Source organism: Notamacropus eugenii, chromosome 1 (assembly GCF_028372415.1).
Source record: "Notamacropus eugenii isolate mMacEug1 chromosome 1, mMacEug1.pri_v2, whole genome shotgun sequence".
Taxonomy (NCBI): Eukaryota; Metazoa; Chordata; class Mammalia; order Diprotodontia; family Macropodidae; genus Notamacropus; species Notamacropus eugenii.
Genome location: NC_092872.1, coordinates 229,120,761 through 229,147,741, shown reverse-complemented (window position 1 = coordinate 229,147,741; position 26,981 = coordinate 229,120,761). Strand labels below are relative to the sequence as shown.

Genomic DNA, 26,981 nt, shown 5'->3' with positions numbered 1-26,981 from the left:
ATGAAGAATCTGCTTCAGGAGAAGAAACTCCTGGTATGTAAACTCCCTCTAGCAACCAGTGCTCCTAAATATCAAAGGCAGAATTTGAATCCAGATGTTCCTGATTCCAGTTCCAGCAGGCTCTATCCACTACACCAAGGGACCTATGAGAAGTAGGAATTAAAATTTATTCATAGATCACATTCCTATGGTGCTTAAAGTTTGCAAAGAGCTTCCCTCTCATCAATGGTATGAAGTAGGGATTTTATTATTACCCTCACTTTAGAGATGAGAAAACTGAAACACAGAGAAGGAAAGTGAATTAACCATAGTTACATAGCTAGAAGAATCAACTAATCAATCAGTATTTATTAAATACCTACTATATTCCAGACATTGTGCTGAGTGCTGGAGCAGAGGTTGGCCTGGAGTGGCAAAACTATCTTATAATCAGCTACTGGAGTCATAATAAAAGGAAAAAAGATGTAAGCAAGCAGGCCTTTCTTTTATTTTTACCATTCATTTTTCAAAATTTTGAATTTCAAATTCTCTCCCTTCCTCCCTCCTCTCCTCCACCCATTGAGAAGCAAATTATATGATTCTCATTATACATGTGGAGTCATGTAGAACATATTTCCATATATATGCCATGTTGGAAAATAAAAGAAAAAATGAGAATTTAGAAAGAAAATGGAATTACATATTCTTCAGTCTGTACTCAGGGTTCATCACTTCTCTCTGTGGAGGTGAGTCCTTTGGAATTGTCTTGGATCTGTGTATTGGTCAAAGTAGCTAAGTCTTTCACAGTTGACCATTGTTACAACATTGCTATTATTGAGTATAACATTATTCTGGTTCTGCACATTCCACTTTGCATCAGTTCCTATAAATCTTTTGAACTTTTTCTAAAATCATCCTACTAGTCATTTCTCATCACACAATGGAATTCCGTTATAGTCCTATACCATAACTTGTTCAGCAATTCCCCAATTGATGGACATACCTTCAATTTCTAATTCTTCTCCTGCACTAAAAGAACTGATATAATTTTTTTTGATTGATAGTAGCTCCCTTGTAATTGTAATGGCAATCCAAACACATTCCCATTGTATCAAGTATTTGAAATAAGATTGTCATTTCAGTTGTGTCTTACTGCTAACTTTATAATATTGTTCATTCATTATTCTTTTGTACAAAAGAAAATGGTCTGCTTCATTCTGCAATCCAATTTCATAGTTCTTTCTCTGGATGTGGAAGGTGTTTTGCCTCAAAAGTCCATTGAGAATTTTTTAGATCCTTGCAGTGCTATGAAAGACTAAGTCTACCAGAGAAATTCCTCCCACACTGTGGTTGTTACTGTGTACAAAGTTCTCCTGGTTCTGTTCTTTTCATTCAGCATTAGTTCATATAAGTATTTCCAGGCCTCCCTGAAGTCTTCCTGTTCATCATTTCTTATGGCACAATAATATTCCATTACATTCATGTACCACAACTTGTTCAGCCATTCCCCAGTTGATGGACATCCCTTTGATTTCCAGTTTTTGGCCACCACAAGGAGAGATGGAATAAATATATTTGCACATATGGGACCCTTTCCCATTTTTATGATCTCTTTGGGATACTGTCCTAGAAGCGATATTGCTGGGTCAAATGGTATGCACACTTTTGTAGCCCTAAGGGCATAGTTTCAAATTGCTCTCCAGAATGGTTGGATCAGCTCACAGGTCCACCAACAATGAATTAGTGTTCCATCTCTCCCACATCTTCTCCAATATTTATCATCTTCCTGTTTTGTCATGCTAGCCAATCTGATAGGTGTGATGTGGTACCTCAGAGTTGTTTTGACTTGCATCTCTCTAATCAATAGTGCTTTAGAGTGTTTTTTCATATGATTATAGATGGCTTTAATTTCTTCCTCTAAAAACTGCCTGTTCATGTCCTTTGACTATTTCCCAATTGGGGAGTGACTTGTATTCTTGTACATTTGACTCAGTTCTCTATATATTTTAGGAATGAGGCCTTTATCATAGACACTAGTTGCAAAAATTCTTTCCAAGTTTTCTGCTACCTTCGTAATCTTGGTTGAATTGGGTTTGTTTGTGTAAAAACTTTACAATTTAATGTAATCAAAATTATCCATTTTGCCTTCATAATGTTTTCTGTCTCGTTTGGTCAAAAATTTCTCCATTCTCCTAAAATCTAACAAATACACTCTTCCTTGCTCCCCTAATTTGTTTACAGTATCAATTTTTATACCTAGATCATGTACCCATTTGGACTTTATTCTTGTGTATAGTGTCAGGCATTGGTCTACGCCCAGTTTCTGCAACACTGTTATTCAGTTTTCCCAGCAATTTTTGTCAAACAGTGAGTTCTTATCCCAGAAGCTTGGGTTTATCAAACAGTAGATTGCTATATTCATTGACTACTGTGACTTGAGTACCTACTCTATTCCACTGGTCTACCCCTCTGTTTCTTAGCCAGTACCAAGCGGTTTTGATGATTGCTGCTTTATAATATAATTGGAGATCTGGTAGGGCTACACCACCTTCCCTAGCATTTCTCTTCATTAGTTCCCTTGATATTCTGAATCTTTTTGTTCTTCCAGATGAATTCTGATATTATTTTTTTCCAGCTCTGGAAAATATACATCTGGCAGTTTGATTGGTATGGCACTGAATAAGTAAATTAATTTAAGTGGAATTGTCATTTTTATTATATTAGCTCAGTCTACCCACAAGCAACACATGTTTTTCCACTTCTTAGATCTGACTTTATTTGTGCGAAAAGTGTTTTGTAATTGTGTTCATATAGTTCCTGGGTTTGTTTTGGCAGGTAGACTCGCAGATATTTTATAGTGTGTACCTTAGCTTTAAATGGGATTTCTTTTTCTATCTTTTGCTGTTGGACTGTGTTAGTAATATATAGAAATGTAGATGATTTATGTGGGTTTATTTTGTAACCTGCAACATTGCAAAAGTTGCTTATTATTTCAAGTAGTTTTTTATTTGATTCCCCAGGATTCTCTAAGGATATCATCATATCATCTGCAAGAAGTAATGACTTAGCTTCTTTTTTGCCTATTCTAATTCCTTCCATTTCTTTTTCTTCTCTTATTGCTACAGCTAACATTTCTAGTACCATATTGAATATCTTTTTTTCACCCCTGATTTTATTGGAAATGCATCTAGATTGTCCCCATTACATATAATGCTTGCTGAAGGTTTTAGGTAGATACTGCTTATTATTTTATGGAAAGTTCTTATGCTCTCCAGTGTTTTCAATAGGAATGGGTGTTGTATATTGTCAAAGGTTTTTTTCTGCATCTATTGAGATAATCATGTGGTTTCTGGTAGTTTTGTTGTTGATATGATCAATCATGCTAACAGTTTTCCTAATACTGAACCAGCCCTGAATTCCTGTTATAAATCCTACCTGATCATAATGTATTATTCTCATGATAAGTTGCTGTCTTCTTTTTGCTAAAATCTTACTTAAAATTTTTGCATCTATACCCATTAGAAAAATTGGTCTATAATTTTCTTTCTCTGTTTTGGTTCTTCCTGGTTGAGGTATTGGAACCACATTTGTATCATGAAAAGAATTTAGTAGGACTCTTTCTTCCCCAGTTGTCCTACATAGTCTATATACTGCTGCAATTAACTGTTCTTTAAATGTTTGAAAGAATTCACTTGTAAATCCATCTGGTCCTGGAGATTTTTCTTAGGGAGTTCATTGATGGCTTGGTCAATTTATTTTTCTGAGATGGGGTTATTTAAGTATTCAACTACATCTTCTGTTAATCTGGGTCATTTATATTTTTTAGAATAATCATCCATCTCATTTAGATTGTCAAATTTATGGGCATAAAGTTGGCAAAGTAATTTCTAGTTATTGTTTTAAGTTCCTCCTCATTGGAGGTTAGTTCAGCCTTTTCATTTTTGATATTGATAATTTGGTTTTCTTCTTTCTTTTTTTTAAATCAAACTGACAAGAGGTCTATCAATTTTATTTTAAAATTTTTTATATTTTATTTTTATATATTTTATTTATACAAAATATAAATTTTATATTTATGTATGTAAAATTTTTTATATTTTAAAATCATATAAATTTTTAAATAAAATCAACTCAGTTTTATTTATTGGTTCAATAGTGTTCTTAATTTCAATTTTATTCATCTCTCCTTTGGTTTTCAGTATTTCTAATTTGGTATTTACTTGTGGATTTTCAATTTGTTATTTTTCTAGTTTTTTCAGCTGCATGCCCAATTAATTTATCTCCTCTTTCTTTATTTTATTCATGTTGGCAGTCAAAGATATACCATCCCCTAAGAAATACTTTCGCAGTATCCCTTAAGATTTGGTTATTTGTCCCATTATTGTCATTCTCTTGAGTGAAGTTGTTGATTGTTTCTATGATTTGTTGTTTAACCCACTCATTCTTTAGGATCCGATTATTTCGTTTCCAATTAATTTTTAGTCTCTCTTTCCCTAATCTTTTATTGAATATATTTTATTGCATTATGATCTGAGAAGGATGCATTCACTATCTGTGCCTTTCTGGACTGTATTGTGAGGGTTTTATGCTCCAGTGTATGGTCAATTTTTGTATATGTTCCATGTACCACTGAGAAAAAGTATATTGCTTTCTAGCCCCATTAAATTTTCTCCAGAGATCTACCATATCTACCTTATCCAGAGTTTTATTTACCTCCTTAACTTCTTTCTTGTTTATTTTGAGGTTAGATTTATCAAGTTCAGAGAGGTGGAGGTGGAGGTCCCCCACTAGTATAGGTTTTCTGTCTATTTCTTCCTGCAACTCCCTCAACTTCTCCTCTAAGAATTTGGATGCCCTACCACTTGGAGCACGTATGTTTAGTAATGAAATACCTTCATTGTCTATGGTGTATTTTAGCAGGATATAGTTTCCTTCCTTATCTCTTTTGATTAGATCTATTTCTGCTTTTGCTTTGTCTGAGATTGGGATTGCTACCTCTGCTTTTTTTACATCAGCTGAAGCACAATACATTCTGCTCCAACCTTTTACCTTTACCCTGTGTGTATGCCCCCATTTCAAATGTGTTTCTTGTAAACAATATATTGTTGGATTGTGGGTTTTAATCCTTTTTGCTTTCTGTCTCCATTTTATGGGAGAGTTCATCCAATTCACATTCACAGTTTTGATTACTATCTGTGTCTTTTTCCTCTTTCCCCCTGTTTGTGCTTTTAGTTCTCCCTTCCATTCCACAAGAGAGTTTTAATTTTTGACCACTGCCTCCTTCAGTCTTCCCTCCCTTCTTTCTGCCCCCTGCCTTTTAATCCCTTTTTCCCTTACTACTTCTTCCCTCCCTTTTGGTCTCCCCTCCCTTTTCTTTGCCCTTCCCTTACTACTGCTTATAGATCTAGTTATATTTCTATACTTACTTCAGTTTGTTGTTCCCTCTTTGAACCAAATCAGATAAGTGTACCTCTCAGACAATGCTCATCTCCCTCCCCTCTTTCCCTCTACTGCAAAATATTTTGTGCTTCTTTCTGGGATGTAATTTACCTTTCTCTGCCTCCTCCTTTTCACATCTCCCATTACAACCCCTTTGCACCCTTAAATCACATTTTTACCATGACATCATTTACCTTATACCTCCTCCCTCTATCTATGTATATCCCTCTTATAAATCATAATAAATATATACTTCTCAAGATTAACAAGTATCATCTTCTCCTGTAGGGAAGTAAACAGTTGCCCATATTGAATAACAAATTTTTCTCCCTGTTTACCTTTTTATGCCTCTCTTGTGACGTTGTTTTAAGACTGAATTTTCTATTGAGCTCTGGCCTTTTCATCAGGAAGGTCCAGAAACCCCTTATTTCATTGAATGTCCATCTTCTTGCCTGAAATATTATGCTCAGTTTTGTTGGGTAATTGATCTTTGTTTGTAGTCCCAGTCCTTTGCCTTACAGTATATCATGTAATGTCAAAGCTGCCAGGTCCTGTGTGATCCTGACTGTAGCTCCTCAATATTGAATTGTTTCTTTCTGGCTGCCTATAGGATTTTCTCCTTCACTTGATAGCTCTGGAATTTGGCAATGATATTCCTTGGTGTTTTTAGTTTGGGATCCCTTTCAGTGGATTCTTTTGATGACTATTTTGCCCTCTGGATCTAGGACTTCTGGGAAACTTTCCTTGATGATTTCTTGGAAGATATTGTCCAGTCTCCTTTTTTCATTATGGCTTTCTGGTAGACCAATAACTCTTAGATTTTTCTCTCCAGGATGTATTTTCCAGGTCAGTTGTTTTTCCAATTAGATGTGTTAAATTTTCTTCTATCTTTTCATTCTTTAGATTCTGTTTGACTGATTCTTGATATCTCACACAGTCATTAGTTTCTACTTGCCCAATTCTAATTTTTATCAAATTGTTTTCTTCAGTTAACTTTTGCATCTCCTTTTCCATTTGTCAAATTGTTCCTTTTAAGGAGTTATTTTCTCCAGTTAGTTTTTGTACTTCCTTTTCCATTTGTCCAATTTTCCTTTTAAATTCCTCTGTGATTGCTTTTTTCATATTTTTAAAATCATTGACCAGCTTTTCTTCCACTTTTGTAACTTGGCATTAAAATCCTTCTTTAGCTCTTCAAAGAATCCTCTTTGGGCTTGTGACCAGTTCATATTCCTTTCTGAAGCTTCAGATGGGTGTACAGTCTCAATGCTGACCTCTGGTATTTGTATTTTGGTCTTTGTCCCCATAGAAAGATTCTATGGTCTTTTCTTTTCTGCTTTGCTTCTTACTCATGATGATCATCCTTTTCCTGGCTTTTAAAGTAGATCTCTGCCTCTGGGGCACAAGGGGTTCTGTCCCTCAGTTCTTGTGCCTTGAACTTGAAGCTTTGTGTGTTGTGTCCTCTAGTTTTTTCAGCTAGAAGCTAAAATGTTGCAGCCTACCTGGTGCTGAGCTGGCTGGTTTGAGAAAGCAGAGGCCAGTTGAAGTCTTTCTGTGTTTCTCCAGAGCTGCCCTGGAGCTAGCTAAGTTAAATTGGGGGGAGTGGTGTTCTGGCTACAGCAGGTCTCTTCCACTGAGCCAGTGCATAGGCAAGCTCAGCAGTAGTGATCCCATCTGTGCTAGTGTCTTCCTGATTCCCCTGGGGTGCTGAGGTAACCCTGGGGTCTTGGTGTTGGCAGGCTCCACTCCCCTGAAGCTCCGTGTCTCCTCCCAGTTTGCTTAGGTGGTGCTGTCTGGGACATCTCCAGTCCTGTACTGGTTCCCCTCAGCCACAGCAAGAGGGACCCTCCTTAGCAATTTTTCTAGCCTCATATGCTAAGAGATTATTTACTCCTTCAGCTGATTCAACTTTTCCAGGATTATTCCTGGGGAAATATTGTGTGGGTCTTTCAAGATCAAGAAGGGGAGGGGGAGAGCATTTACCAATCACTCCACCATCTTAGCTCCCAGAAGTTCAAGTGGGTGACTTATAGACATTTAATCTGTGGGCTGATAGTCTCAGGAGCAGACACTGCAAATAACTGGGGTTCCATGGCCCTCACTCACTCAGTTCTGCTGGACTCCTGAACTGGGCTGACATGCCTGAGATTCCACAGTGCACCCACTGCCTCAGACTGTACAAGGCTTCCTGCTTGGCCCTGCCACAGTGGGGATGACTCTGGCACTGATACAGTCTGTGCCCTGGGTCTGCTAAAAATATTTTTGTACATAAAGAGTCTTTTCCTTTTTGTTTTTTATTTCTTTGAGAAATAGACATAGTAGTGCTCTTTCTAGATCAAAAGACATGTACAGTTTTATAGTTCTTTGGGCATAATTTCAAATTATTCTCTGGAATGATTGGATCAGTTCACAACCCCAACAACAGCTATTTTATGTCCCAATTTTCTCACATCCCCTCCAACATTTCTCATTTTCCTTTTCTGAAATAGTAGTCAATCTGATATGTGTGACATGGTACCTCAGAGTTGCATTTTTCTAATCAATAGAAATTTAGAGCATTTTTTTCATATAGCTATAGATAGCCTTGGTTTCTTCTTCTGAAAAGTATTTACTCATATCCTTTAACCATTTATCAATTGGGGAATTGTTCTTATTTTTCAAATTTGTCTCATTTCTCCATGTATTAGAGAAAAATTAATTCCAGTACTACATAAACTATTTAGCAAAAAGGGCAAAGAAGGAGTTCTACTAAATTCCTTTTATGTCACAACTATGGTGCTGATACCCACGTTAGGAAAAGCCAAAACAGAGAAAGAAAAGTATAGACCAATTTCCCTAATAAGTATTGATGCAAAAAAATTACATAAAATATTAGCAAAGGGATTACAGCAACTTATCACAAGGATAATGCACTACAACCAGGTGGGATTTATACCAGGAATGCAGTGCTGGCTTAATATTAGGAAAACTATCAGTCTAATTCACCATATCCATAACAAAACTAATAGCAGTCATATGATTACCTCAATAGATGCAGGAAAAGGTTTTTAACAAAATACAGCACCCATTCCTATTAAAAACACTAGAGATCATAGGAATAAATAGCATTTTTAAAAAATGATAGGTAGTATCTATCTAAAACTATCAGCAAACATTATATGTAATTGAGATAAGCTACAAGCCTTTCCAATAAGATCAGAGTGAAACAAGAATGCCCATTATCACCACTGTTATTCAATATTACACTAGAAATGTTAGCTTTAACAAGTCAAGAAAAATGGAAATAATTAGAATAGGCCATGAGGAAACAAAACTATCATTCTTTGCAGATAGTATACATAAAGAATCCTAGACAATCAGCTAAAAAACTGTTCAAAATCATTGGCAACTTAAGCAAAGCTTCAGGATATAAAACAAACCCACACAACTCATCGGTATTTCTCTATATTACCAACAAAGCTCAGCAGCAAGAAATAGAAAGAGAAATTCCATTTAAAACAATTGTAGGCAGAAGATGGCAGAGAAAAGGCAGCAGTTCTCCTGAGCTCTCCCCAAAACCCTGCAAACACCTTTAAATAATTCCGTAAAACAATTCTTGAAGCAGCAGAACCCACAGAAGGATGGGGTCAAGTAATTTTTCTAGCCAAAGACAACTTAGAAGATTAGCAGGAAAGGTCTGTTGCACCTGGGTGAAAGTGTAGCACAGGCTGTGCCAGCAGAGCCCCAGGTCCAGCAAACCAAGAGCAGGCCTTGGAAGCCATAGTATCCATAGCATTAGCAGCTCCTTCCAGTGCTCTCATTCTACAGATGGTAGGGAGGTTGAACAAGTGGTCAGTAGATTACAGGGATCTCTTTTCAAGCACTAAGGCAGGACTCTGTTGCTTTCTCCATACTTAGATCTGGATCACAGTCCTGGATAGCATTTCCAGGGTGAGGAGGAGCACTAGCACACCAGAGTGTGAGACCACAGTTGAATGGAGACCCTCTTCACAGTTCCATGGCAGAAAAGAGTGCCTGCAGTCACTCGCGGACAAGAGCACAGGCCAGAAGAGTAGTAATCAAACCTCTTTGGATCACATCACCTTGGAATAACTGAAAACTTACAGATCCCCAGAAATGTCTCTAAAAACAGCTGCACAAAACCCCTGAAGCTTGGGAGAGTGAGCCCTCCACTCTGGAAGAAGAGCCCTCCTTTAATGAAGAGTTAAAAGCTAAGTCATAGGCTGATAAAATAAGTAAACAGCAGAAAAAATAACCCTGAACATTGAAAATTACAAAGAAGATCAAAACACACATTCAGAAGAAGATAAAAAAAGCCAAAACTTCTACATTCAAAGCTGCAAGACAAATATGAATTAGTCTCAGGCCATGAAAGAGCTCAGAAAGGATTTTGAAAATTAAGTGAGACAGGTAGAGAAAATTGGGAAGAGAAATGAGAGTGTTGCAAGAAAATCATGAATAAAGAGTCAACAGCTTGGTAAAGGAGAAACAAAAAAAGACTGAATAAAGTAAGGCCTTAAAAAAATCAGACTAGGCCAAATGGTAAAAGAGGTACAAAAATTCACTTAAAAACCAAACAAACCACAACTCCTTAAGTAGAATTGGGCAAGTTGAAGCTAATGACTTTATGAGAAATCAAGAAACCATAAAAGAACCTAAACAATGGAAAAATAGAAGGCAGTGTAAAATATCTCCTTAGAGAAACAACTGACCTGGAAAATAGATCCAGGAGAGATAATTTAAGAAATTATTGAACTACCTAAAAGTCATGATTTAAAAAAAGAGCTTATACATCATCTTTGAAGAAATTATGAAGGAAAATTCCCATGATATTTGAGAATGAGTGGTAAAATAGAAATTGAAAGAATCTAAATCACCTCCAGAAAGAAACCCCCAAATGAAAACTCCCAGGAAGATTATAGCCAAATTTCAGAGCCTCCAAGTCAAGGAGAAAATATTGCAAGCAGCCAGTGAAACAATTCAGGTATTGTGGAGTCACAGTCAGGATAACACAAGATTTAGCAGCTTCCACATTAAAAGATCAGAATGGGTTAGGATATGATATTCCAGAAGGCAAAGGGTGAGTATTAGAACCAAGAATCAACTTACCCAGAAAAACTGAGCATTATCCTTCAGGGGGAGGGGGAAAAGGACATTTAATGAAATAGAATATCTTCAAACATTCTTGAAGTAAAGAACAGAACCGAATAGAAAATTTGACTTTCAAATACAAGATTGAAGAGAAGCATAAAAATGTAAACAGGATTGTTTTGGGGGAGGTTTATCAACGTGCTGGAGCTTACAGAGTGCAGTTAATCAGATTAGACAGACATAGCAAGAGAGACAATAGCATCAACATGACATCCGTTTCAAGTGCAAGTCGAATAACACTTGACAATACCGTTAGAAACTCAATGCTCGAAAGACATATATAACACAAATAAAGAAACGAAATACTTAGACTCCTTTGATAAGCTTCAGAGGATAATTAAATCAACTGCACAAAGACAGAAAGTCAATGATCGTAAGACATGAAGATACCACAACCCCTAAAAATGCTTCAGTTTTTCGACATACAGGCTTAATCTTCATAGCTAAACCCCCTACCCCCTTATCACCAAAGAACTTACTTTTTTCCGTCAAACCCCCAAACAGGATAACAAATCTTTAGTTAAGCATTATACTATCCAAACGGTAGGTACTATAGCATTTTAATATTTAATAAAACTTATATTTTATGTTAACATTATTTTAAATTACTATAAGATCCCAGTATTAAATTTTATACTCCCACACAAACACTAAAAATACAGACTACAACCTAAATCCACTTCCCATACTATTGCTACCAAATATAATACTAACAAAATATACAAAAACTCAGCAAAAACCCTAAAACACTAACAGTTAATGTATCTTAATCCAAAGCAAAGCACTGAAAATGCTTAGATGGACTTTAATATAGTCCCATAAACATATAGGTTTGGTCCTCGCCTTACTGTTAATTACAATTAGACACACACATGCAAGTTTCCGCAGTCCGGTGAGAATGCCCTCAAAATTAAAACAAATCAACAGCAGCGGGTATCAGGCACACTACAAGTAGCCCACAACGCCTTACTTAACCACACACCCAGGGGATACAGCAGTGACTAATATTAAGCCATAAACGAAAGTTTGACTAAATCATAATTAATTAGGGTTGGTAAATCTCGTGCCAGCCACCGCGGTCATACGATTAACCCAAATTAACAGACAAACGGCGTAAAGCGTGTTTAAGCTAAAACCTATAATAAAGTTAATTTCTAACTAAACTGTAATACGCTCTAGTTAACATCAAAATACATGACTAAAGTAGCTTTAATTCTGCTGAACACACTACAGCTAAGAGACAAACTGGGATTAGATACCCCACTATGCTTAACCTTAAACCATGATAATTAAGTAACAAAATTATTCGCCAGAGAACTACTAGCCAATGCTTAAAACTCAAGTGCCCTAAACCCACCTAGAGGAGCCTGTTCTATAATCGATAAACCTCACCTCTTCTTGCCAATACAGCCTATATACCGCCATCGTCAGCTAACCCCAACAGGGACAAAAAGTAAGCAAGATCTACAATCATAAAAACATTAGGTTAAGGTGTAGCATATGAAGAGGAAAGCAATGGGCTACATTTTCTGAACTAGAAAACGAATTATCTTATGAAAACTAAGAAATATGAAGGAGGATTTAGTAGTAAATTAAGAATAGAGAGCTTAGTTGAAATAGGCAATAGGGCGCGCACACACCTACCGTCACCCTCCTCGACATAACTTTATAAAAAACTAATAAAATGTAAGAAATCATTAGGGACTTAATAAGTATAAACTGTTTATATTCCTACATGGGAAGACGATACTTGTAACTCATAAGAACTTTCTCATTCTTAGGACAGTAAGAAGACTGAGTATACATAGACAGAGGACACAGGTATGAGTTGAACTTGAAAGGATAATGTATAAAAATAAAATTAAGGGGTGAGAGAGGAATGTACCAGGAGAAATGGAACAGAAGAGGTAGAATAGAGTAAATTATCTCACATAAAAGAAGCAAGAAAAAGTTCTTAGAGTGAAAGGCAGCGAGTGAACCTTACTCTCACCAAAACTGGCTCAAAGAGGCAATGACACATATACTCAACTGCATACAGAAATCTTTATGGGAAGGGGAAGGGGATAAGAGAAAGGAATGGTGATGAAAGGGAAGGGAGATTAGGGGAAGGCTAATTAAACATCAAGTACTTTTGAGGAAGGACAGGGTGAAAGGAGAAAGAGAACAGAATAGTAAAAACTGCTACCCATTCTCAGAGAAAGAATTGGTGGTGTCTGAATAGGAATTTAAGAATACTTTTTTTACTTATTTTTCCCGATTTTTTTTGTTCTATGTTTTCTTTTACAACATGTGTAGCACCTGTATAACCTATATCAAATTGCTTGCCTTCTCAATGAGGCAGGAGGAGGAGGAAGGAAGGGAGAGAATTTGGAACTAAAAGTCTTAAAAAGAAATGTTAAAAATTGTTTTTACATGTAACTGGGGGAAAATAAAATACTAAATAAATAGAAATATTGCTCCAAAAAATAACCATAGACATTATAAAATATTTGGGAGTCTACTTGCCAAGAGAAACCCAGAAACTGTATTAACACAAGTACAAAGCACCTTCACACAAAGAAATTCAGATTAACAATTGGAAAAATATCAATTGCTCATGGGTAGTCTGAGCTAATATAATAAAAATGACAATTCTACCTAAATTACTTTACTTTTTCAGTGCTTTCAAAGGTTGGACATATGTTGGCCAGCTCCAGCCCAAGAGAGAAGTCAGGCCCAGCCCCACCCTTTCTTGCTCCTTCCTTTGTTTTCTCCTTCTGAGTTTCATCCTCTATCCTGGTCTCTGACACGGCTTAGTCCCCTCAAGACTCACCAGACCAGGCCCAGAAGTTGAGTAAAGTCAGCAGAGCTGAAGCCCAGAAACTCAGAGAAAACATGCTGTGACTCTCCTCTCTTCTTTGAAACTCCAAGGCTAAGTCAGCTGTAGAAAGAGGAAAAAGAAGTAGGAAAGATCTGAACTTTACAAGTTAACCTGTTTAAGCATTGTGTCTCCAGGACAGGGGAGATGACTCTAAAATCCTTGGCAAAGTTTCAGGAGGCTTAGCCTGCAATGACTCACCAAGTCTCTTCACTCTTCCCCTGCTCAGCTTCCCCATGTCAAAAGTGATAAGTTCTTCCATATTCTCTCCTTCCCACAGAGCTACCTGGCTAACCACTAAACCTTTCTGGGCCTTCATTTCCTTCTGTGTTACATAAAAGGGTTAGATTAGATACTTCCCAAATTCTCCCCCAAACTATTCTAAAGTCTGTCTTCTCAGATCTCTTCTGATTCAATGTTCCTCTCATAAAGACCCTCAGGATGGTTTCCCAGATGAGTGGGATCACCTTAGGGAAAACTGGGAAGTAGATAAATTTCATTGACAGAACCAGGGTTTCAGCTAAAAGAGACTTTAAAAATCATATAATCCATATTTTACAGATAAGGAAACTGAGGCCCAGAAAGAGAACATCAAAGTTATGACCATAGGATCACAGATTCTGTAACTGAGACATCAGGGGCCATCTAATTGAATCTTCCCATTTTACAGTTGGGGAACTGAGGCTTAGGGAGGTAAGAAACTTGCCCAAGGTCTCAAAGGGAACACCAGAAATGGGGTTAACATTATGGTGAGAGCTGAGATCAGGCATAAACTGACTTCTAACCTTTTGGGAGACCTGACTTCAAATACTACCCTTGCCTCTTGTAATGTTTCCATTTGTTCACCATCAGCAATGCTGGAAATTTCCTACTGGGTCATTTTAGAGTGTCCCCAGCCTGGATCCATGAGGAAAACAGGGATTGAGGGTAAAAACTCTACACTTATTACAGGCTTAGGACAAAAATGGAACACTCACAGGACATATGGCCATAGGGGGACCTAGATACCAACTGGGGTTTGCCCATTCTCTGTGAGAGAAAAGAGAGCTGGCCTTTAAGGGCTCAGTCTTTTAATGCCAAGAAGGCTGGAGGGGGAGGAGTCACTAATTTAATTCTTGTTTGTTTCTTAACATGGTCTATATATTTATGTTGCTATCTAGAAACCCTCACAGATTCATGAAGAACTTGGTCCAACTCAACTTGAAAAGGCTTCCCCTCAGCAGTGTCAGCAGGAGTTTATACTGATTCTGCTTAGAGACCTCATGTAATGGGGTCTACTTTTAGCCATCCTTCATTTCTTTTCCTGCCTTTACTTCTGACCTTCTGTAGTTGATCCCATGCCTAAACTGTCTTCTCACTCAGGAAGTTTCCTCAGGGCCTGTGGCTTTCTCACCCCCAAACATCCTGGTGTCCCTTGTGCTTTTTCACCTCAGAACATCTCTCTACTCTGCAGCCCCCTTCTCCCATCTGTGAGCTCCTCTCAGAATCTCCATTTCATGAAAGGACCCAGCTTAGCCATCTTTCATCTCCTCTCCTGGCTCTGCTTCTAACTCTCTGGACTTTCCCAGTGTGGGTTCCTTTAGTTCTCCTTCTGCCTTTCCTTTCAATTCCTTTTATGCCTTGTCTTCCCTTATTGGAATGTAAGCGACTTGAAGGTAAAGGATGTTTCTTTTTTGTGTATTTGTATTCACAGCCCTTAGCGTGCTTCCCGACATAGAGTAAATGCCTAATAGATGCTCCTGTACTTGACTTTTTGAAGCAATCCATTCTACTCTAGGGGGTAGATGATACAGTACAGTAGATAGAATGCTGAGCCTGGAGTCAGGAAGACTCATTTCCCTGAGTTCAAATCTCGTATCAGACACTTATTAGTGATGTGACCCTGGGCAAGTTACCTAACCTTGCTGGCCTCAGTTCCTCATCCACAACATGAAGTGGGGAAGGAAATGGCAAACCACTCCAGTATTTTTCCCAAGAAAACTCAAATGGCGTCACGAAGAATCAGAAACGATTATAAACAACCGAATAACAAGAAAAAAATTCTACTGTTGGACAATTGGGGGATAGTGTAGGGAAGGTGCTTATTGCAGTACCTGAAACGCAGCAAGAGCTTAAAAAATGCTTGTTCCTTCCCTCCAGACTCAGGAAGGCAGGATAATCAGATGGAAAGAATACTGACCCTGCAGTCAGGTCAAGCCTGTCTCTGACCCCTATGGGGGTCTTGGGAGGCTGGGCCAGAGCACCCTAGTTCCTGATCCTTCCAGATACTTTCCACCTGGCACTGATTCTGTATGCACCTACACATCTCTCCTGAGGGCAGGGGCTAGTCTGACCTCTGATTGCTGGGTGTCAGTTCATTTGTCTTTGGTTTCCTGACTAGCACCCCTCTCCCCCTTGCTGCCAATGAAAGCTATGCCCAGGTTCAAGGAACTCTTTGGGTAAGTATCTATTCAAAGCTACAGATCGTGAACTCCCATCAGATGTTTGTTTTGATCATACAAAATCAGAGTGCACACTAAGTCAAAACAAACAAATTTAATTAAAGAGAGTAGTAAGACAAATGGCAAGGAGAAATGGACGCTTTCCTCTCCTTCCAAACACTCAGGGATACACTCTCCCAATTATTCTCATGCTGCCAGTTGGAGAGGGAGTACTGACTGGAAAACTCTTGCTCATAGGATTGAATTTCAGCTGGAATCAAAAATCAGGGACTTTTAACTTTTGTATCATGGACCCCTCTGGCAGTCTGGTAAAGCCAATAGACTCCTGCTGAAAATAATACTTTTAAGTGCATAAAATAAAATACACAGAATTACACTCCAATTATACTGGAATAGAAGTATATGAGTTTTAGTTTTCCCATGTAATTACAGAAACTCTGAGAAATCTCTCATGGATTCCAGGTTAAGAACCCCTACTTCAGATGGAATGAAACAAGGACAACATTTTGTTGATCCAAGGTGAGTGCCATTAAATAGCTTCTGACTTTGAATTAGGAGCATAGCAGCTTTCAGCACTCTCAGGAGTAAGGAGAGACAGTGAAACATTTCAGCAGAGCCACAAGTTGGAAGAGGAGCAGTGTCCAGTACAAGGTAAACAGCCAATGGAGAGAAATCTGGCAAAATACGTACCTAGCAAGGGAAACGTCTGACAATCTGTCCAGCAGAGCAGTGAGCAATACATTCCCTGAAGAGCAGAGCAGAATCCAGAAGTAGCACAGCATGTAAGTAGAATTTCCCCATTCAGTATTTTACTGAATTCACTCAGTCATGTTTATTCACTCAGTCATGCCTGACTCTTCATGTCTTCATGGAACACTCTTTCCATGGAGTTTTCTTAGCAAAAACACTGGAGTGGTTGGTCATTTCTTTTTCCAATGATCACTGGGTGCTTGTCCAGTTCCCCTGCACACTGTGGACACAAAGGACAGGTCCATGGTTTTTAAAGAGTAGCTCTTTCCCTTTTCCCAACCTGCAGGACTTTCTGCCTCATACCAGACTTAGCAGTGTTAATTAGGAGTCTCCTGTGTAGTAGTGATTAGTCCTGGGTTTACAAGCAAAGTCAAAACAGAGATGACTGACAGTCGTTGAATACATCCAGCTGAGCTTTTGTTTATGGGCCATGGGGACAACTAGCTGCTTCTCAATCAGAAGTTATTTGTGTCCCATCCCCTAAACCAGGGACTCCCTTAATTCAGCTGCCCAAATATTCTTTTCCCATTTGCAGACTTGCTTTGTTTAACAAGGAAGAATGGTGAACTTAGTGCATATGGATGGACATTCCCATTTCCAGACTCCTTTCTGGCACTTTTCTTGGGTCCAAATTGCCTTCCCTATGACAGTGCACTGAGTCTTTTTTCCTTAAATGTATTTATTTATTTCATTAAAATTTTCCCAATACATGTTAAAATGTTTTAATATTCATTTTTTAAAATATTGAATTCCAAATTCTTTCCTCCCTCATCTCTCCCCCTGTTTGAGAAGATAAGTAGTTTAATATAGATTACACAGATCAAGTCACAGGAAAAAATTCCACATTAGCCATGGCCTGCACCGAGTCTTAACAATGGCCTTGAAACACAGATCTTAAAATACTCCCCATCTTCTCAGTTTTTTCAGTTGCCCTGGATGCGTGGGACCTGACGTGAATGGTAGAGGATGGAGGGTGGAGGCTGAAACCATTTAAAATACCAAGACAGAATAAAATACCTGAGTGTATCCGCACAAAACAGACACAAGAACTATATGAGGACAAACTCAAAATACATTTTGTACAAATACATTCAGATCTAAATAATTGGAGTACTATTTATTATTTATAGGTAGGTAAAACCAAAATAATGTTTAAAATGAGAACTTTCTCTAAATAAACTATTCATTGTCATCAAAATTAAATTACTTAGAACAATTATTATACTGAGTTAGAAAAAAATAACAAAGTTCATTCAGAATAACAAAAGGTCAGGAACATCAAAGAAACCAGGAAAAAAGATGAAAAAGGAAATACATTGAGCAGTATCAAACTTAAAAAGTATATTGTAAGGGAGAACATTATTTAAGTGTAAAAGGATAATCTTGATAATTTTTAAATTTATTTATTTAACTTTTAACATTCATTTTCACAAAATTTGGGGTTCCAAATTTTCTCCCCTTTTGTCCCCTCCCCCCACCCCAAAACACCGAGCATTGTAATTGCCCCTATCACCAATCTGCCCTCTCTTCTATCATCCCTCTCTGCCCTTGTCTCCTTCTTCTCTTTTGTCCTGTAGGGCCAAGTAACTTTCTATACCCCTTTACCTGTATTTCTTATTTCCTAGTAGCAAGAACAGTATTCGACAGTTGTTCCTAAAACTTTGAGTTCCAACTTCTCTTCATCCCTCCCTCCCCAACCCTTCTCTTTGGAAGGCAAGCAATTCAATATAGGCCATATCTGTGTAGTTTTGCAAATGACTTCCATAATAGTCGTGTTGTATAAGACTAACTATATTTCCCTCCATCCTATCCTGCCCCCCATTCTTTCTATCCTCTCTTTTGATCCTGGCCCTCCCCATGAGTGTTGACCTCAAATTGCTCCCTCCTCCCAATGCCCTCCCTTCCATCATCCTCCCCACCCTGCTTATCTCCTTATCCCCCACTTTCCTATATTGTAAGATAGGTTTTCATACCAAAATGAGTGTGCATTTTATTCCTTCCTTTAGTGGAATGTGATGAGAGTAAACTTCATGTTTTTCTCTCACCTCCCCTCTTTATCTCTCCACTAATAAGTCTTTTGCTTGCCTCTTTTATGAGAGATAATTTGCCCCATTCCATTTCTCCCTCTCTCCTCCCAATATATTTCTCTCTCACTGCTTGATTTCATTTTTTTAAGATATGATCCCATCCTCTTCAATTCACTCTGTGCATTCTGTCTCTCTGTGTGTGTGCATGTGTGTGTGTATGTGTGTGTAATCCCACCCACTACCCAGATACTAAAAAGTTTCAAGAATTACAAATATTGTCTTTCCATGTAGGAATGTAAACAGTTCAACTTTAGTAAGTCCCTTATGACTTCTCTTTGCTGTTCACCTTTTCATGCTTCTCTTCATTCTTGTGTTTGAAGGTCAAATTTTCTTTTCAGCTCTGGTCTTTTCATCAAGAATGCTTGAAAGTCCTCTATTTCATTGAAAGACCATTTTTTCCCTGAAGTATTATACTCAGTTTTGCTGGGTAGGTGATTCTTGGTTTTAGTCCTAGTTCCTTTGACTTCTGGAATATCCTATTCCATGCCCTTTGATCCCTTAATGTAGAAACTGCGAGATCTTGTGTTATCCTGATTGTATTTCCACAATACTTGAATTGTTTCTTTCTAGCTGCCTGCAATATTTTCTCCTTGACCTGGGAACTCTGGAATTTGGCCACAATGTTCCTAGGAGTTTCTCTTTTTGGATCTCTTTCAGGAGGGGATCTGTGGATTCTCTCAATATTTATTTTGCCCTCTGGTTCTAGAATATCAGGGCAGTTTTCCTTGATAATTTCATGAAAGATGATGTGTAGGCTCTTTTTTTGGATCATGGCTTTCAGGTAGACCCATAATTTTTAAATTGTCTCTCCTGGATCTATTTTCCAGGTCAGTTGTTTTTCCAATGAGATATTTCACATTATCTTCCATTTTCTCATTTTTTTGGTTTTGTTTTGTGATTTCTTGGTTTCTCATAGTCATTAGCCTCCATCTCTTCCATTCTAATTTTGAAAGAACTATCTTCTTCAGTGAGCTTTTGAACCTCCTTTTCCATTTGGCTAATTCTGCTTTTGAAAGCATTCTTCTCCTCATTGGCTTTTTGACCCTCTTTTGCCAATTGAGTTAGCCTATTTTTCAAGGTGTTGTTTTCTTCAGCATTTTTTTGGGTCTCCTTTAGCAAGGTGTTGACCTGTTTTTCACACTTTACTTGCATCTCTCTCATTTCTCTTCCCAGTTTTTCCTCCACCTCTCTAACTTGATTTTCAAAATTCTTTTTTAGCTCTTCCATGGCCTGAGCCCATGGTATATTTATTTTGGATATGTGGGATACAGAAGCCTTGACTTCTGTGTCTTTGCCTGATGGTAAGCATTGTTCTTCCTCATCAGAAAGGAAGGGAGGAATTATCTGTTCACCAAGAAAGTAGCCTTCTATAGTCTTATTTTTTTTTTTCCCTTTTCTGGGCATTTTCCCAGCCAGTGACTTGACTTTTGAGTTTTCTTTCCAGATCCGCCCAGCCAGAACTTGGGGTCTGAGATTCAGATGCTGCTTCCCAGCGTCAGGGCTTTGGGTGGGGGCAGGGCTGCTATTCAGTGTGAGATTAAGTTCAGGTGCTCAGGTGGGGGCAGGGCTGCCTCACGGGGCTCAGTTTCCTCAGGGGGTTTATGCAGAGACCTTCCACAATGGATCCGGGCTCCTGCCTGCTTGGGGAGCCCCAGTCTGCTGCCACCCCCGCTGCTGCCTCTCAAGGGGGCCCGAGCCACAGGGACACCCCACTACCCTGTCAGCCACCCAAAAAGACTCTCTCACCGACCCTTGTCACTTGTGTGTGGAGGGACTCTCTCGGCCGCAGGAGATTCTGTCCCTGAAGCCTGCTGGGATCTGCTCCTCTCGCTGCCGCGGGGCCAAGGCAGGGCTGGGCTCGGCCCTGGGTCTGGGGCGCCACGGACCTTTCATAGGTTTTTCAGGGCTCTCTGGAACAGAAATCTCCTCTGCTCCATTGTTCTGTGGCTTTTGCTGCTCCAGAATTTGTTGGGAGTTCTTTTTTACAGATATTTTATGGGCTGTGGGTTCGGAGCTGGCGTATGTGTGTCTGTGTACTCCGCCCTCTTGGCTCCTCCCCCCCCCCCCCAATCTTGATAATTTTAAGTTAAAATTTCCTTGTATAAATAAAATCTATGAAGGGAAGAATAGTAGGAAAGTAGAAAATTGGAGGGGAAAAATACCATAAACAGTCTCTCCAATAGCATGTGATTGGATGACATTATGGCTGTCAGTGTAGGAAATGATGAGTTCTTTGACTTGGAAAACTGTAGAAAGACTAGGGCCTAGGAAAGAAGATGCTACTGACATTCAGAGAAACAGATGACAAGTGGAAATAAACGTACTACTCTCTTACATATAAGTATATGAGTGTCTACCTGTGTATATGAATATTTATTTATGCCTCTGAGTGTGTGTGCATATATATATATACACACATATATTTATACATTTATGTTTACATATATATTTGTGTGTATGTGTATATATACATACATATATAGAAATACACACACACACATACATATATATATATATATATGTCCAGACTTCATCTTAGACTTCTTTAGTGGGAAAGGGAGGAGGGGAAATAAAGAATAAAGTGCACAGTGAGAACAAAAGGAAACCAACAAGGACCCAAAGAAAAGTTGAGCAGCTTTGAAAACAATGTGTAGTATTTATTAGACAGGTTTTCTTGAAATTAAAATATATTAGTTTATACTGAACCCTCTCATGTTCTGCTGCGTACATGGCAATGCCATTTTTCCTCTTCCAATTTTGTATTTAAGTTTAAAATGAAAAAAACAAACAAAGAGAAAGAAAACCCAGTCACTTGAGTATGGTGTATTATATTGAATGGGGAATAAAACCAAGGTGGCTCACATTCTCTTAGGGGTGAGTTGGGGGGGAGGGGGAGATTTTGTGTGTATGTCCATCATTTTTGAAGAAGACCGTGACATCAGAGAAATGATGACAGGACTTGCACTTGACTTTGTTTTGAGTGAGGGAGGGCTGTGCAGGTCACCAGCCTCACTTCTCCTCCAGAGCCATCTCAATCCAGTGGCCTGATATTCATCAGGGTGACTGGAGACAGTCCAGGATGCAGTGGGCTAGGGACTTTTCAGGTCCTCACTTAGAGTGAGGTAATGCCCATTCAGTGAAAAAGGCCTCTTTAAAAGGTAGTCAGGTAGTCAGGGGTGGCCCCTTTAATAGAAAAGAAGAAATAAATAGATAAATATCACTGGTAGGGGCAGGAACCTCAGGATTGTTGTTTCCAAGAGAAACTCTTTCTATTGACATTCATTCTAAGCCATGAAGATCGAAAACCAGCCACTGAGTGGAGGTTGGGCAGGGACCCTTGTTCAGTTCTTCGGCTTCAGAGTGCATGGAGGCCTAAGGTTTTAGGGGAGACAAGAAAGAAGGGAAAAGTAGGGGAGAGGAGGGGAAGGGAGGAGAGGAGAAGGAGGAGAGGAGAGGGTCCCCATTTAGGCAGCTCAGTCTACTCACAGGTTGTGTTTATCCTTCATTTTCTAAGAGGACCATGACATCACAGAAATTTCTCATTTCATTTCATACTGGCTGATTAATGATGGGAAGAAGGTGTTCCCTAAACCAAATAAATCACAGGTCTGGACAAAAAGATTATAAGAATTCAACATAATCTGGTAAAACTCTTACAAGTGTTTAAGAGTAAAGAAAATTGAACCAAAAGAATATGCTACTATTAAAGACAATAACGAAATAAGACTATGTGAAATACACAGAAAACTACACCAACAAGGAATGAGCTGACCCAAAATGTTGGTCTACAGCCAACCTGGAACCTGGCTGCTGTTACTTCACCTGATGTTCCCAGTGTCACAACTCAGGTTATTTGTTTTACAACTTTCTGGTCCCTCCTTGGGTATTTAAACTTGGTGAGTGTTTTGGTTTTGTTTGGTTTTTCTGCCTTTCTCTCTTGTTTTTTCTATTCTTTTTACTTCTTTCCCGCCTGGATATGGTTCAGGGAGATCAGTGGACAGGTATGTTTAGCTTTCACTCTGATTCTTTACAGAGGTTCCTTTGTTTCCAACCCTTAGTCACTTTGACCCCAGTTGTGACATGAAGTAGAGAAACAATATGGGCTTTTGGAGGTGGGGTGGGTGGTTTGGGGATAGAGGGCAGGAAGAGAAAAAAAAACACTGAAAAGTTGGTCTGGTATGTACTGTTAGGACTGGCTCCTCCATTCAAAGTATTCTCCTACATCAGATATGCTGCTAACTTTTGTGCAGCTGAGGAGGGAGTGCAGGAGAGAGTGTATCAAGGTACAAAAGTCTATAGCCCTCCTCACAGGAGGCTTCATGTCAGTGAAAGAGAAAGAAGAGCTTGGCACTGGTTTAACGGTGCTTCTGCTGCAAGTTCTATAAGGGAGAGCTGCAACACTCCTCCACACCTGCAGGTCAGAGAGGGCCCTGTGGTTAATGTGGGTGGCTGACAATATCATAGGATTTGGGCCTGGAAGGGCACATAAGAGACTGGGTCACACAGTCCTGTTTCTTTACAGATGTAGAGACTGAGGGGCAGACAGGTGATTCAGACTCTAAGTGGCAGAGCTGGGATGTGCATCCAGGGCCTCCAACTAATATAGTGTCTACACCAGTTTGAGTCGGTTGAAAGCAGTGCCAGCTGAGGGCAGAGGCATGAGTGCAGAGAGCAAAGCCTAGTGGGACCAGCATGGCAGAAAGGAATGTTTCATGCTGGGACTCCAGACTGGACAGCTGTTTCCTGATTTACATTTTCCTTTTTTTTTTGTCCCTCTTTTGTGCCTAGAACATAATATTCATTTCTACCTATCAGGATTATTCATCTTCCTTCATTCAAGGCTTAATTCAAGCACCATCTTTTACTTTATTTCAAGTCTTCTTCATCTCCTCCCGACTTGTTGGAGCTCTTTTGCTTATTGTCTTAGCCTATCCATGTACCTATTCTATGCCCACCCCCCCATAAAATAAAGGTTCTTTGTGTTCAAGGACTATTTTTTGTCATTTTATCATTCTGGGTTATGAAGACCCAGGCACCCAGAACTTCTCTAGGCTGGTAAAAGGGAAACTTTCTGAGTGTTACTACCACCTACACTCTCAGCTTTCATAGCAGGCTCTTCACCTCAAGTATATCATTACTCCATGAGGCAATTGCTGTACACATGACCTGAGTCAGCAATTGGGAAACACAAACAGAATCACTCTAGGTTGGCTGTATAGAGGCTGGGTGGGGGAAGAGCAGCTCTTGGAGGCAAGCAGACTGGTAGTCTACCTCAGAGGGGAGAGGTGAAAATGGGAGCACTAAACAAGGTTCAGGCAATTAGGTTTGGGAGGGGAGGAGGAAAGGACAAATCTCAAGACCATGCTCTCAGCTTTCTCTAAGTTATAGTGCCAACTATTTGGGATAGAAACTATTTGGGATAGAGATCTGAGGATGGTTCCCTGCCTCATGATTTTATAAGACACTGTTAACTGCACTGTGTTCATGGGGATTGTGAGGGGGGAGAGATGCAAAGAGAAAGAAAGAGGAATTTGAGGAAGGAGAGTGCCTTGCCAATTTAGGGCCATTAGCTTAGGTTCTGGGGCATTGAAGGTGAAAGCAGCCTTGTCTTTCCCCCACACCAGCCCTCTTTCTTCAACTGCCAGCCTATGAAAACGTCTTCGGAATTGTAGGACTTTTGAATTCACTAATCTAGGGAAGTCCCACCTGAAGAAATTGCTTCTAACTCATAAGACTAGGTAGCAGGTTTTCAAATTTTCTAGTTTTAGCCTCTTATGACCTTTCTGTTTCCAGGCTTCTTTAGGTACTTTTGGCCAAGGCCAATTTTCCTTCTAGCACATTGTTGTTTTGGTTGTTGAATGGGGTGGGGGGCAGGGGAGTTCCAGTTGATGTACTTTACTTGAACCCCTAGCTAGATAAGAGTCCCCCACCCTTCCATGACATAACCCTTGTAGGCGGTACTTTTCTCCCTATAAATAGAGGAACTGAAAACTGGACAACAGGCTGAAGGGCTACCTTGGAACCTGAAAAGGGGAAGGTGATTGGAGTCAGCTTTCCAAATACTGTTCAAGCAGAGATCTAACTTCACAGACAAAGATTAAATATAAAAGTATATTAATAAATATAAGTATAATAATAAATAAAAGTATAAAAAGTACCCGGGAAGATCCTGCAGAGGTAGGAAAGGTTGGTTTCAGTCGACAACCAGAAGAGTGAGAGACTGAGAGGGAAGACCCAGGGACAAAGACAGAGAGACAGAGAGAGACAGAAACAGACAGAGACAGGAGACATAGAGAGGAGAGAGAGAGAGAGAGAGAGAGAGAGAGAGAGAGAGAGAGAGAGAGAGAGAGAGAGAGAGAGAGACAGAGACAGAGAGACAGAGACAGAGAGAGACAGAGAGAGAGAGACAGAGAGAGACAGAGAGAGACAGAGAGAGAGAGATGCTGCCCTACATGGAAAACAGATTGTAGGTCGGACTGGAGAGCACTCAATCGTGGCCAGGCCTGTGCCGGGGCTAAGGTGGTCATTGGCAAAGCGGGCACTCCCAATGCTAGTGGCACTGCCGATAGAGTGACACAAAAGCTGCCAGGGTATCCACTACAGGTAGGATCGGAGGAATGTTGACTCCTACACTTTTAGCCCCTCGTCTGACTCCACCATTTTAGAATCCTACCAGTATTCCAGAGTTTCAGCTATCCCCAGGTATGCTCCTCATTCGAAGTGAAAATGGACAGTTGTTAATGCTTTCCGAAGACAGCTTGGCACACAGATGCAGGCACAGGGCATGTGCTCAGTCTCAGCCTCGGAATATCACGGCATCACGCCCTGAGACACCCACAAGGACCCCTCCGGTTCAGCTCTCAACTCTGCAGGCTTCTGGAACACCCGTTCTTGCACGACATGAAACAGCAACCACCATAATGCAGCCAGTGTCCTAGGCACAGACGACGCTGCAGCCAACTACGTTACCAGAGTACAGCCTCACATAGTTCTGGATGCTGGAGCACAAGACAGCTGCGTTGGGAACAGCTTTCTCTCTCCACTCTGGAACCCCGCCAAGGGCTAAGGAGCCACAACAGCCTCTGCTGCTGCCGCTGCAAGGATGCAAAATGTCTGGAAATGTCGGCATTATCTCTCGACGTTAATGCAGCTGGCCTCATTTGGGGATCGCCCTACAGAGACAGCAGCAAAGGTCAAAGATTTAGGGCAGAACTTGCTGGATGGAAAAATGAAAGCGAAAGAGTTGACCAGCACCTTATATGGACACCTGAAGGCTTCACCTTGACTTTGCCTCGTGTCTTTCCTGAAGAGCAGTTTATCTGCCTTGAGAGAGTTAAGACCAGATTCGGCAGCCTTTATCCAGCAAAGTCAGACATGACAACCTTCGGCACCTGCCACAACTGCCCTGAGTGCCGTGGAGCCGAGTGGCTAGGCTCAGGGCACACCGGGAAGCCGGCCGCCACTGGCACCAGTTCTCTCCAGCCTCCAGTCCTACAACTGACGCAACCCACACCAGTCATCCTTGGCAAAAGAGGACAACCTCCACCTCTGCTTTATCAGAAGACCACAGCGTCCTTGGGCGGCGATGAGCCTTGCCCAGATCACCTGGGACACCATCTCCTACTTTAGCATCGCCACAGCCGCACCATCTTCTCCTGATCACTGGTGCTCTGCAAATCTAACCCCATCGGCTTCAAAGCGTCTCCGTGGTCAAAACTCCTGGGCTACCCGGCACCAAAGCTCATTCTGCTGTTTCTGCATCGCGGGCTCCAAAGAATCACCCCAAGAACCTGCAGGTGCTTCTTAAAGGTACCACGAAGACTTTCATGACGTCATTTCACTGGCAAGAGCCCACTTATCCCAGGAAAGTGCAAGGATATTGGCAACAAATTCTCCATTCGTGGGCACACAAACGAGATCTTGTCGGGATGGAACCTTTCTCTTTCAGCACCCTTACAAAGAAAGTTCCTGGAAATAGGTAAAAGTACGGAATAACAGAACTCCACCATGACGTAGTAAAGGACGTCTCTCACCCTACCCAGCAGAGGCTCCAAAACCTTGCCGAAAAAGAGTCAGAAAGTGCGCAACCAAAGAATCTTCTGTGGACGATGAAAGATACGAACAGGCCATTGACGTCCGTGCACAGCTGTAATTATGGGAACAGATGGGGGAGATTGAAAAGCAGAGGAAAGATGAACCACAGAGAGAAAGATTCATGCGAGCGCCAAAGTCTGGACCAGAACAATTGAACTGGAACCAGGATGCAGAGACCCAGTAACC

At 40.0% G+C, this 26,981-nt stretch overlaps 1 pseudogene; it reads left to right on the top strand.

The window, feature by feature from the left end:
- Window positions 1-26,981, top strand: LOC140513488 (transcription initiation factor TFIID subunit 4 pseudogene; annotated as a pseudogene).